Below are 11,683 nucleotides of genomic sequence, written 5' to 3'. Positions count from 1 at the left end.
ATGATTTGCACAGAGGAAAGATCCCAGATTGACTTTATGATCCCAGGTTGAGAGTGCAAGCCTGAAGATTAGGAAAAAAAACCAACTATCTACTAGCAAATTTGCTCTAGAAACTTTTGATACGCAATAACCATGGATTCTGTGGGGCAAGTTCTGTAGACAACTTTCCCTACAGAAATTCTGCAGTCATTTCTCAGAGTAGAAGAGCTCTTCAATGCTTTTGAAAATTTAATAATTAATTAAGTCTACATTGTGAAGCTTGATAGCATTAAAGTATTTTAGACCGCTAAGCCTGCAGATTTTTCATGTTTTATTATTATATAGTGGGAATTCTTTTCCTTTAATAACTGAGTATAGTTGGCCCAACTTCTGAAATGGGGTGCTGTCTTTCCTACATCTTACACAACTTAATTTTTTTTAACGATACTCTTACTTACATGTATACATTGAGTTGAGTATTGATAGTGAGTTTGTGTGTAAAGGAGATTGGAATAAAAATACACATCATATTGTTTTCATCTTGCAAATTTTAAAATGATCAGTGTGCACTTTGGGTTTTATTTTGTGTAATGATAACCAAATATCATGCCTGCTTATCATGAATATCATTGCTCAGTACAATTTTCTTAATTCAACAAGTTGTTTGGATGTTTGTATTCCAATTTAAATAGCTACATATGGGCATTTATATCTTCCAAAAATGTCTGAATAGCCTAGGTTCACATGTTTTTAATTTTAAAATTTTAAATAAGGAGCCGTAAACTCCTCAGTTTGGAAATTGTCTTAAACTAATCAGTATCATTTCTGTTTCTTTCAATTTTCATCCCAGAGTACCAGCCAAAGTAAACAATTTAATCACCAGATTTTAAGCTGCATGTGATGTTAGGTGAACAATTGTATGTATATTCATAACAATTTATTTTTTAATGTGTTTTCCTGAGATTTCAGTATCATGGGTTGTCTCAACTGCTAAGAGAACTTCCTTGCTTTTATAGGGGCCTGTTCTTGCAAAATCTTAATCATGCAATTAGTCCCGTTTAAGTGATTAAGTGATTGAATGGGATTACATCTATAAAGGTTTGCAGGATTGAGCTCTTAGCTTGCACCGTATATTTGTGCTAGTGTTTCGATATTGTTTGATAGCTTAATTATTTAGAGGAAACAAAAGTAAGATGGTGCATGTAGTAAATTAAGGGAATAATTGAAAGAAACAATATATTCCTACATATTTGTACTCGTAATAGAATACTGTAATACTTTATCAAACTCTATCTTTTTGTATTTTTAATTTTATGCACTGTTTTTTTCTGTTCTAATGGCTGCCCTTCGGGATAGGCTGACCTCTGCTCTCCGTATGACATCCTGCAGTCGGATATTCGTCACATTCGAAAGACTGTTGACACTCTGCTGGCCCTCGGGGAGAAAACCCCACAATCAACTTCTACCTTTCGCTCCTGGGATCTAATAGGCTTTTGTCTTTTCCACATACTTTTTATAGTCTTGATGTACATAACTTATCACTGGAATGCGCTAACAGCATAACCTGTTTGCATGTGCATACAAACTTTCTGCTTTATCTCTGACACATTACAGGTACTTTAATTTCCTTCCTTTGTCTCACAAACTTTCACCCCCTGTAACCTCTCTATTAATCTCTTGACTAGAGGTAGCAGAAGCTTGAATTGATTGTAGAGGGAAATCCGCCCCTCACGTCCCCAACCCTAGCTTAAATGCATACATGTATCTTGATTTTGCAGCTTGTTTCCTTCCACACTGCCTGGGTTGCTCACAGATTGTGGAGATGCAGTAAACTGCATCTATACCATTTTGGGCTGTGGTCTCATCAGATCTTACAAACTAAGCAGCATTGAGCTTGGTCAGTGTTTGGAGGTGAGAAGCCAAGGAACACCCAGCTGCTGAAGGAAGTGATACTGGCATTTCAGAAGATGGCAATATTCTCTTTGAGTATGTGTTATGTTTGTTAGAGGTGCCATCTTCCAAATGAAGAATAGAAACCATGGTCCTTAGCACTTGTTGTAAGAGTGAGTGTTTACTCTGATGTTTTGGTCAAAGTCCAGTTTGTGGTCATTACAATTCTCTTGCCTCCCCCACCCCCGCCCTAAATTTTTTTCTCCAGTTTCTTTTGGAAACAGTAATCTTCTCTTTCCCTGTCAAACTGTGTAGTGTTGCTGTCCGTTTTTAAATACATGCCACATTCCATGCCAAATTACAAAGAACTCAGAATTTGTAAGGGAACTTAAGGTCTTTCAGGATGAAGGTAATGGAGGCAACATGGTGCAGAGAGTGGGTACTGGCAGACCTAGGTATTGTCACTGTCTCTGCCACTGATTCTTTCTGTGACATTGGGCAAGTTACATAATATTCTTGTCTGTTTCCTCATTTATAAAAACAGGGATGATAATATTTTGTAACACATCTGAGAAGACTTCTTTAACAATGTGTAGAGATGTTTATTTAGTTGTTTTCCCTTCACTTTGAGATCTACAGGTGAAAAGCTTTATATATATGCTAATTATTTCATATTATGAAATGTAAACATAAATTATGTCACTAAAATATCAGTGTAGCTAACCTAAGAATACCAATCCCCTGAATACATAAATATACTCATTTAGGAATTCCTCTTAGGCTTTGTAACTGTAACTAAGGCCAGCTCTACACTAGAGAGGTAGGTCAACCCAGAAACGTTGCTCAGGGGTATGAAAAATCCACACCCCTGAGCGACATAGCTAAGCCCTAAACCCTGGTGTAGACTATGTCGACAGAAGAATTCTTCCCTTGACTTAGCTGTTGCCTCTTAAGAAGTGGATTAACTGCAGTCACAGAAGAACCCCTCCCATCACTGTAGTGAGTATCTACACTGAGGTACTACAGCAATGCAGCTGTAGCATTTCTAGTGAAGACAAAGCCTACATTGTTATTCTCCAAACATTCATTTGTTACACCTACAGTACCAGACTCCTCTTTCCACAGTTGTTAATGATGATAATATATAACATTGTTATAGACATTTGATCACTATACCTCAGGGCTGAGTAAAGTATACCTTCAACTTCCACATAATAAATACCGTAATGTTTCTGTAGATTATAAATCTCAGCATAATGCAAAAGTGAAACAGAACTGCCTGCCCTTCTCGTACAAGTCAAGTATCCCCACCTGAATTGAGGAATAAAGGGTGAAAGTGACTTAAAGATACAATATCTTCAGAGTGCTTCAGAAGTCTGTCCCTATGCTATTCCTAATAGTTTTGTACTCAGAATACCCACCACTCCACACGTTGGAAATTTTTGTGTTTCTCCACCTTAGGGCTATTCTCCATAATGGGAATTCATCTACATAGACTTGGTGCACTCTGCTTTTTAGGTGCTGAATATCTGTCCCATATGTTAAAAGTAGTGTGTGCTGTGATATGCCCACATATCCCATTTACAGATTGTGATTTTATATCTGCTCCTTCTATATGTTCTCCCCATTGATACCAGGGGTTTTCCCATTGCAATGACAGGATGTTCATCAGGAAATTTCAAAACTCTTTGTAATCTGTTCGAAAGTTGCAGCTACTCAGATTTAGTATATATTAGGTCATCTGGTCTGTACCTCCATACAAATAATAGCAATTGCTTAATTTAACATACAGTTACAATCCAGTTCATAAATATTTTGTTTTTTTCTGACAAGCCGAAAGTCTGTAGATAGAATATGTGGCATTGTCCTAGCACTGAAAGTACTTAAAAGGCATCTGTTCGGGTAGCATGCAGTGTAATACCCTCTCAGCTGCATCTTCACTTCATAGAGGTATTCTCAAAGCTTTACTAGTTGGAGATGCTTTTGGACATGATCCGCTCCTGTTGAGGTCATTGGTAAGATTGCCATTGATTTAATGGCAGCTGGATCAGGCCCTTAGCGAATAAAGGTGAAATCCTATTTTTCTGTTCCAAAAGCTATAATGACATCACTGCCTATCTCTGCAATATTGCCTGAAAAGGAAATGTCCTTGGCATTTTACTCATTAAAAACTAGCACCACTTCCATGTATAGAAATTAAGATCGCAGGAGTCAAGCGTAATTTTTTAGTAGACTCTTAGCAATTACTTCATTCCCTCATATTTTAATACATGATCTTAGTGTTAGGTAGAAAGAAGAGAGTTGCACAATAGGGATTTTTTAATCCATTCCACTTTATGTACAATAAAAAATGCAATTCTTATTCAGTAGCTCTCATCTCACAAATCTGAATGCTGACATGTGAGATTCTGGTGTATTTGAATTTCTTTTGCTGTTTAATATACTTATCTATCATTATTAGGGTTTTGGAATTAACTCACCTTTTAACTTAAGGCTGTTGTGTTCTTAGAATATTAAAGTGAAATTGTCAAGTACTTAGGCAAAATATTTGATCTATTTTAAAATAATATGGAAAGGAATGTCTCTGGAATTTGAAGATCCTGATTTGTAAAAGGTCCCTGCCTGCCTTCTGAGTTGGAGATGTAAAATTTTGTTTCTGAAAATATTTGTGCCTACAATTAATTACAGGTGCAGTTCGTAACATTGAGGTTACTTACTGACATCAACTGCAAATGCTGTTAATAATGAATGTAATATTGCACATGCATGTGTGAAATCTGCTTCTTTAAATCAGGCCCTATGTATGTGAAAGGACACTAATCTGTCACTGTGACATTTTTAAAAGCCACTTCTACACACACACCAAACCAATGATTTTAGTTCCTGTGCTCCATCTGTTGCAACACAAACAGTGTTCCCAGAGATGTACAGATATTGTCAGTGATGCTGAGATATGAACAAGGAAAGGTATAAACGTGAAAAGTAATATCTAGAGCAGGAGTTCTCAGCCTTTTCCTTTCTGAGCCCCCCCCAACATCGATGATCCCTCAAGGTCCCTTCCAGTCCTAGAATCTATGAATCCTATAAACACTTCAAAGCCCACTTGTGTCACAACAACGGGTTTTCTGCATAAAAAATCCAGGGCTGGCATTAGGGTGGCAGCAAGCAGGGCACTTGCCTGCAGGGGCCCGTGCCACAGGAGCCCCCGCAAAGCTAAATTGCTCAGGCTTCAGCTTTGGCTTCAGCCTCGGCTGGCAGGGCTCAGGCCCAAGGCTTCAACCCCATGTGACAGAGCTTCAGCTTTCTGCTCTGGGCCCTAGTGAGTCTAATGCTGGCCCTGCTTGGTGGCCCCCCTGAAACCTGCTTACGCCCCCCCCCCAAGGGGGCTCGGACCCCTGGTTGAGAACCACTGATCTATAGTATATAAAACTGTAAAAAGTATTTGAAAGGTTTTTGTTTTAAACTCTTTTAGTCCTCGTTGTTGTAATGATGATTTACATTTGAAAATACTTGACTCCAATTATTTACCTGGAAAACATGAGATTAATTTTCTTATTTGGAGTCTCTAAAAAGCTACACCTTGCACCATTTTCAGAATATTTCAGTTTTTCTGAAATCCTATGTCTACAAATGTGGGGAAGAAACAAAAGGAGCAGAGAATAGCACTTGCAAAATTTCATTCACTCTTCATTTTTTGCTGGCAAATATAGCTGGGTCCTGAAGGTTAACATCTGCAAATCAAATCAAATCACTTTTATGATGTGCCTACCTGATTCAGTGGCCACAGTCACTCCCTTAGTAACAGACACTTGTATTTTAATTGCCTTGAAGTTGTCGATTAGCCTGGATTACTCCAGTTCCCACAATAGCCTTGACTTTAAGGCAACTGTCAAAGAAAATAGAGATATGTTTAAGTGCCAAGTTCATACTGAATTCTCCTATTGTTGCTTCCTGTCATTTTCCTGTTTTTCCTTCACCCCGACTAAATCACCCATCTTGTTCCATGGCTAGAAGATTACTCTGAGGATAGCGTTTGCATTTGTGGCTATACCTACAACTTTGTCTTCTTGTCTTACTTCACTGCTGGTAGCTGTGTGGTGCAGCCTACTGACTCAGACTCTCTTCTCTCTATACTGTTACATTTTGCCTTATTTTTGATTGAAAGAAGTTTGTTCCTTCCTTTGACATAAATTTGAAAATAACAGTCAAAATTATATCTGTCTTTTTAAATTAATTTAAATGTAGAATGTGGTTAGCCTGTTTGCAATGATTAGGTGTCTCACTCATTCCACTGAGTTTATTAGAAGCAGAAGCAGACCTTAGATCCTGGGTAATTCATCAGGACATGTGTGGTGTTGTAGGAAGACCCATCCATGACCAAAGCAGAAATCGGTCCTTCCTCTGTATTGACTGACAGATTCTGCAGAGACTGTCACTGGTGTTGGAAATGTAGTGCCCAACTCCATCTCTCTCTCACTGTTTTTGCATTGGCATAACTTCATTGACTTCAAAGAAGATACTACTGAGAGATGAATCATACCCTGTGTTGAAGTTAGTGGAGTTACCCTGGTGTTATGATGCCAGTTTAAGATGGAGAGAACTCACTTCCAAAAGTGGGAAAGATGTTTGAAGAATCTGTCAGTTGCCTAAAGTCTTACTGTAGTGATGGGCGAGTTCCTCCATAGCTGAGGTCTAGTGCCTAGAAATGCTGAATTCTATAAAAGTTTTGCAATATTGTTATATAATATAGTGTTTCTCTCATCTGATTGTTTGACATCTGTAAGATAAGTGCATTCCTTGTGTCTTAGAGGTAGCACTTGTAGGCGTGGTGGGACAGAGGAGAAGAGAAGAGGAAGTGTCCAAGTTTCAGGGAGAATGATTGAATGTGGGTAACTGGGAGGGTTGGAATCTGATCTAAAGCCCATTGAAGTCTTTGGAAAGGCTCCCACTGACGTCCTTGGAGTTTGGATAATGCTCTTAGTAAGATTTGAGTCATCTCTTTAAAAAAAAGTTATAGAATGTCGTTGGGCTGTGATTTGAAAAAAACAGGGATTCAGAAAAGGATTTGGGTAGGAAGGTTGTGCTAGATAGTGGGAGAAATGTAAAAACCTGGAATGTAGAGCTCAGCACAAAAACTCTTTTTTGAGGTGAACAAGAGAATTGAGTTAACTGTGAAAACGATGAGGTGAAAGGAGTGTGTTCTTTGTATAGGATGCTACAGGATCCAATAACTGTTCTGGGATATTCATCAAAACACATAACCCTTGTGTTTGTTCATTGGTTTGTTCTTTATAAATTTGCATTGTCCATTGTTTTCTTGTTGGTAATGTAGAAACCTTCAAACATGTGAAAGAGATAAGGGAACTAAGCAAGAGCTTAGGGACAGGGAGATGTATTATGGGAAAAGTGAACATGCTGGTTACAAAGTACTGTCTTCCTTTATATGACCTGTTTATGCTTTAAAAACTAGAAATTAAACCTAAAGTCTGCTCTTTTATGGGTCCTTAAAAAACTTCCTTTATTTGAGAATAGAGCTTGTAGGTACTGGTTTTATACTCGACTAAAATATTATATTAGATTTTGGACTGGGTAATTCATTTTCTTTAAAGAGAAAGCAAAGTGATATTGGGGAGGTTTTTGTGGTTTAAAATGGATGACTGAACTCATTGACTCATTGTAATTACTCTTTGTGATTAATTGTAAGACAATCAACACTGTAGCCATGAAAAACCAATAAGTAAAACAAAAGCTCTGACTGATATAGGTGGCTAGATGAACAGTGAGTGTTTTGCAATAAAAATCTTTTAAGTGTGAGGTGTAAATCTCTTTAAACTGAACTGTGTTTGATACAGATTTGGCTTCAATAGAAGTGATTTGGGACAAACATAGTTTATGAATGCATTCAAACTTACAAATACCAGCAGTGATTTTTTTTTAGTGATGTCCCTTAGTCTCTTATCAAAGGCTTGTAACTGTTTTCCTTTGGTTTTCGAATATTCACCTCAGTGTCCAATAATTTAATATACAGTAATTTCATATCTGAAAATGTAAGGATAATGAAATGATCAATATTCAGACAGGAAGCTCATACATACCACCTTTTCATTGGGTTTTCTTAGCCTAATCCCTATCTGGTGAGGGGAGGGCCATATCCAGCGGGAGTAGAAAAAACTTTAAAAAAAAATTCTATCTGACTTTAAAACATATTCAGTATAGAATGTAAAGACTTCTTTATCTGAAAATAACAGATCAGAATATTTTATTCCCAGAGATTCTAAAACCGAGCACATTATGAGCAGGTGTGTCTTGAGACATTAAATTGACTACAGTTCCTTAACTATTAGACATATTTGAATAAACCTTATATTACCAGAAGTGAAGAAAACCTTTATTTTTGTCTTATGTTTGAAACTGAAAACATTTTTATTGTTTAGTTAGTCCACTACCAATCATACTTCAAGTTACATGACAGTTTGCATCTAAAGGAAGAACTTTAAGCCTTACAAGGTCTCTGTACATCTCTCCAGAAAGAAATGTCCCTTAATGAGGAAGCAGAAGTTAATGACAGTCTTGCCTGACCCTTTGTGAGTCTGCAGTACCTCATAGTCACACAGGATTGGCCCCACTGAGATTGTTTGTATGATTTCAGTTAAGTCTCTTTCACTCTCGTCAAAGATACACCTCCGCCCCAATATAACACTGTCCTCGGGAGCCAAAAAATCTTACTGCGTTATAGGTGAAACTGCATTATATTGAACTTGCTTTGATCCTCTGGAGTGCGCAGCCCCACACTCCCAGAGCGCTGCTTTATCGCGTTATATCCAAATTCGTGTTATATCGGGTCGCGTTATATCGGGTAGAGGTGTATTCATAACATTAATATGCGCCAGGACTCTTGATTAGATATACTGTGCTTCATTACAGCAGTGAATTCAGTGATGAATTATAGTGTCAAAAGCTAACACATTGAAGAGAAGACGATAGCCAAAGTGGTGGAAAGACACAAACTCCCTATGTAATATAAACCAGCTTGAGCAGACTGCCAGAACCTTGCAGCACCTTTGCTGTAGGACATGGGGTATATCTGTACCACAGACACACTCAACCTCACAATCTTGAAGCCTACATTTCTCAAATAATTTCAAGTGAATTTGATAAGAGAAATCAAAATATGGTATGCTCATAGATATGGAAGTATAACCACATGCCACAAGTAAGATACAAGTTACAAGTAAAAAATACTTGCACTTCTACATTTAAAGATAAGTTGTAGTGCCAGTGGCAGATGTAATCATTTTGAACAGATTCTGGATCTCCCTTTTTGTCCAATATTTGACATGTAGAATGCAGAGTTTGATTTTTATCTTGTTTTAAACTAGACTATTAAATATATTTATATTGGGGTATTTATGGCCTGTAGATGCACAGCCTTATGCCATGATAAATCAACCTCAAGCTAAGCCTAGTCTGGCTGAGACACAGCTTGGACAGAAGGCCTTTAAGGAAAAACCTCTGTGTTACATGAAGTTGTATTGTGGGACATTTACCTCTGAGACAGTGTAGAACCAAGGCCTAGAGTATCTTATTACTTTTGGAGATGCCATTTTGATTATATAATTGAGGTCCTAACCTCTTGTGTTCATTGACAATCTGGTGGCATTTTCTGTAAGAGTTTAGGCCAAATTCCACATATGAGCATATTAAGGAAAGTAAGTGGTCTTAGAGTGAGAGAGTGTACTGTCATGGATTGGAAGCAGGCTATGACAGAAAAGGAAGGGTAGGAATAAATGGTCAGTGTTCATCGTGTCCAGAAGTTAACAGTGGCGTGCCACACAGACCCATACTAAGACCCGTGTAGTTTAATATATTTATCAGATATCTGAGAATAAAGAGTGAGGTGGCAAAATTTGTAGATGAAACAGAATTAGTTAGTCAAGGCTAGAGATGACCATGAGGAACTTTAGAGGGACCTATCCAAGCTAGGTAAAGCACAATGGCAGACGAAGTTCTCATGGTTAACATGGTCAGGGCCATGTGCATTAGAAGAAATATTTTCTGCCACTTAGACAAATTATTGGGTTCTAAGTGAACTATGACTTGGGAAAAAATCCAGTTATCACTGGGGGAAAAAAAATTAAATAAAGGAAACAAAATTTAGAATGCATAAGTAGTGGGATAGAAAATATTACATCATCATTATTGTATAAGGTATGCCATATTCTATTAAGGATTAGAGAAGGAGAAAGACTACCATAAGAAGAGAGATTCAAAAGATTAGGACTGTTTCAATTTAAGAGGTGATAAATATGGTGAGAGACGGCAGAGGCAGGCACAATAATGCATGGTATAGAGAAGATAAATCAGATGCTCCTTTTTACCTTATCTCACATTCTAAAAGAAAGAGGACATTCAAAAAAACTGCACATTTAGAGCTAATAAAAGGAAATTTTTTTTGTATAATTAACCTATAGAACTCATAAACCAGCCACTAAGAGATGGGGATTACGAATAAACTTCCCCTTTGGCAGATATTCCATAATGGTTCAATCTGGGGTTTCTTGCACCTCCTTCTGAAAGATCTGGTATTATCTACCATTAGAGTCAAAATAATAGCCTAGCAGTTTGTTTGTTCTGATGTAGCGCTGGTAGGTTTCACCTCTGACAGTGGCTGCTCCGTTCCACTGATGGACGAAGTGATCCCTTTGTACATCAACGTAAATTTGTAAAGAACTTTGGAATCATTTGGAAAATCATTCCATTAAATGTAAAATGTTGTTCATGTTTCAATCTGTTGATTGTAATCACTGCTGTTCGCGGTTTATATTCCAGGATGAAAACCAGACACTATTGAATTCAGTGGCAAAACTTCCTTTGATTTCAGTAGGGTTGGGATCTCACCCCACGAATTTTTTTAAAAAGTAATGGGTACATGTCACAGTATCTCACTATTGCCTGTAATGTTGATGTTTTTACAGTGATTACTTGCTAAATGAATGTACCATCACACTGACTGCTGAAAACTAACTGTGAATCTTAATAGTGTTAAGATGTTTGGGGGTTTTTTAAATGTAAGAATAAGATGGTTTCCTGTTGGCCCTAGAGTCACCCAGAACACTTAAAAATCTCAAACTCGGCCAAGTGTGCCATCAGCAAAACAAGAGAATTATTTCTGTAAGAGGCATAGAAAATTTTTTATTTAAATGATTCCTGATTGTTGTGATAACTGCATTCTAGCTGTATTTGCATAAAGCAAGATTTTGCAATAAGAGCTTGGTGGTCTAATCTTTACGCTTTTGTTTTTCCTTGTAGGAGAAGCTCTGCCTACCACATCACATCCTAGAAGAAAAGGGCTTGGTAAAAGTGAGCATAACAGTTCAAGCATTACTCGATGTAACCACAATGAAGCAAGCTTTATTCACATGAAACTACTATTTCTGCTGTAATCAGCTCCAATGTGCCATACAAGTATCAAAACACTGCTCATCTTTTCAAAGTGCATTGAAAAATATCCTTCTGCTCCAAAAGAGTATTCCTACATTTCTGAACCGAAATCATCTTTCAGACTATCTGAATATATTGAACTGCAAACTAATAATCATTTTATAAAACAAACTGGCATTTCACTGCTTTTATAGCTCAGTTTGTACACCACCCATTAAAACAGCCACCTCTCTGCCACTTACATAAGTGTGGAGTACAGCTGCCTTGCCGCAAAATGTTCATCTTATTAAAGCAAGAGCATCTTCATTTTTTTTTTAATTCGAATTTTAACATTTTGTTTTTCTGCAGTTGCTTCAGGCCATTGCCTTTTAAA

Source organism: Gopherus evgoodei, chromosome 1, assembly GCF_007399415.2.
Source record: "Gopherus evgoodei ecotype Sinaloan lineage chromosome 1, rGopEvg1_v1.p, whole genome shotgun sequence".
In the NCBI taxonomy this organism is placed as follows: domain Eukaryota; kingdom Metazoa; phylum Chordata; order Testudines; family Testudinidae; genus Gopherus; species Gopherus evgoodei.
This window is presented reverse-complemented; position numbering follows the sequence as displayed.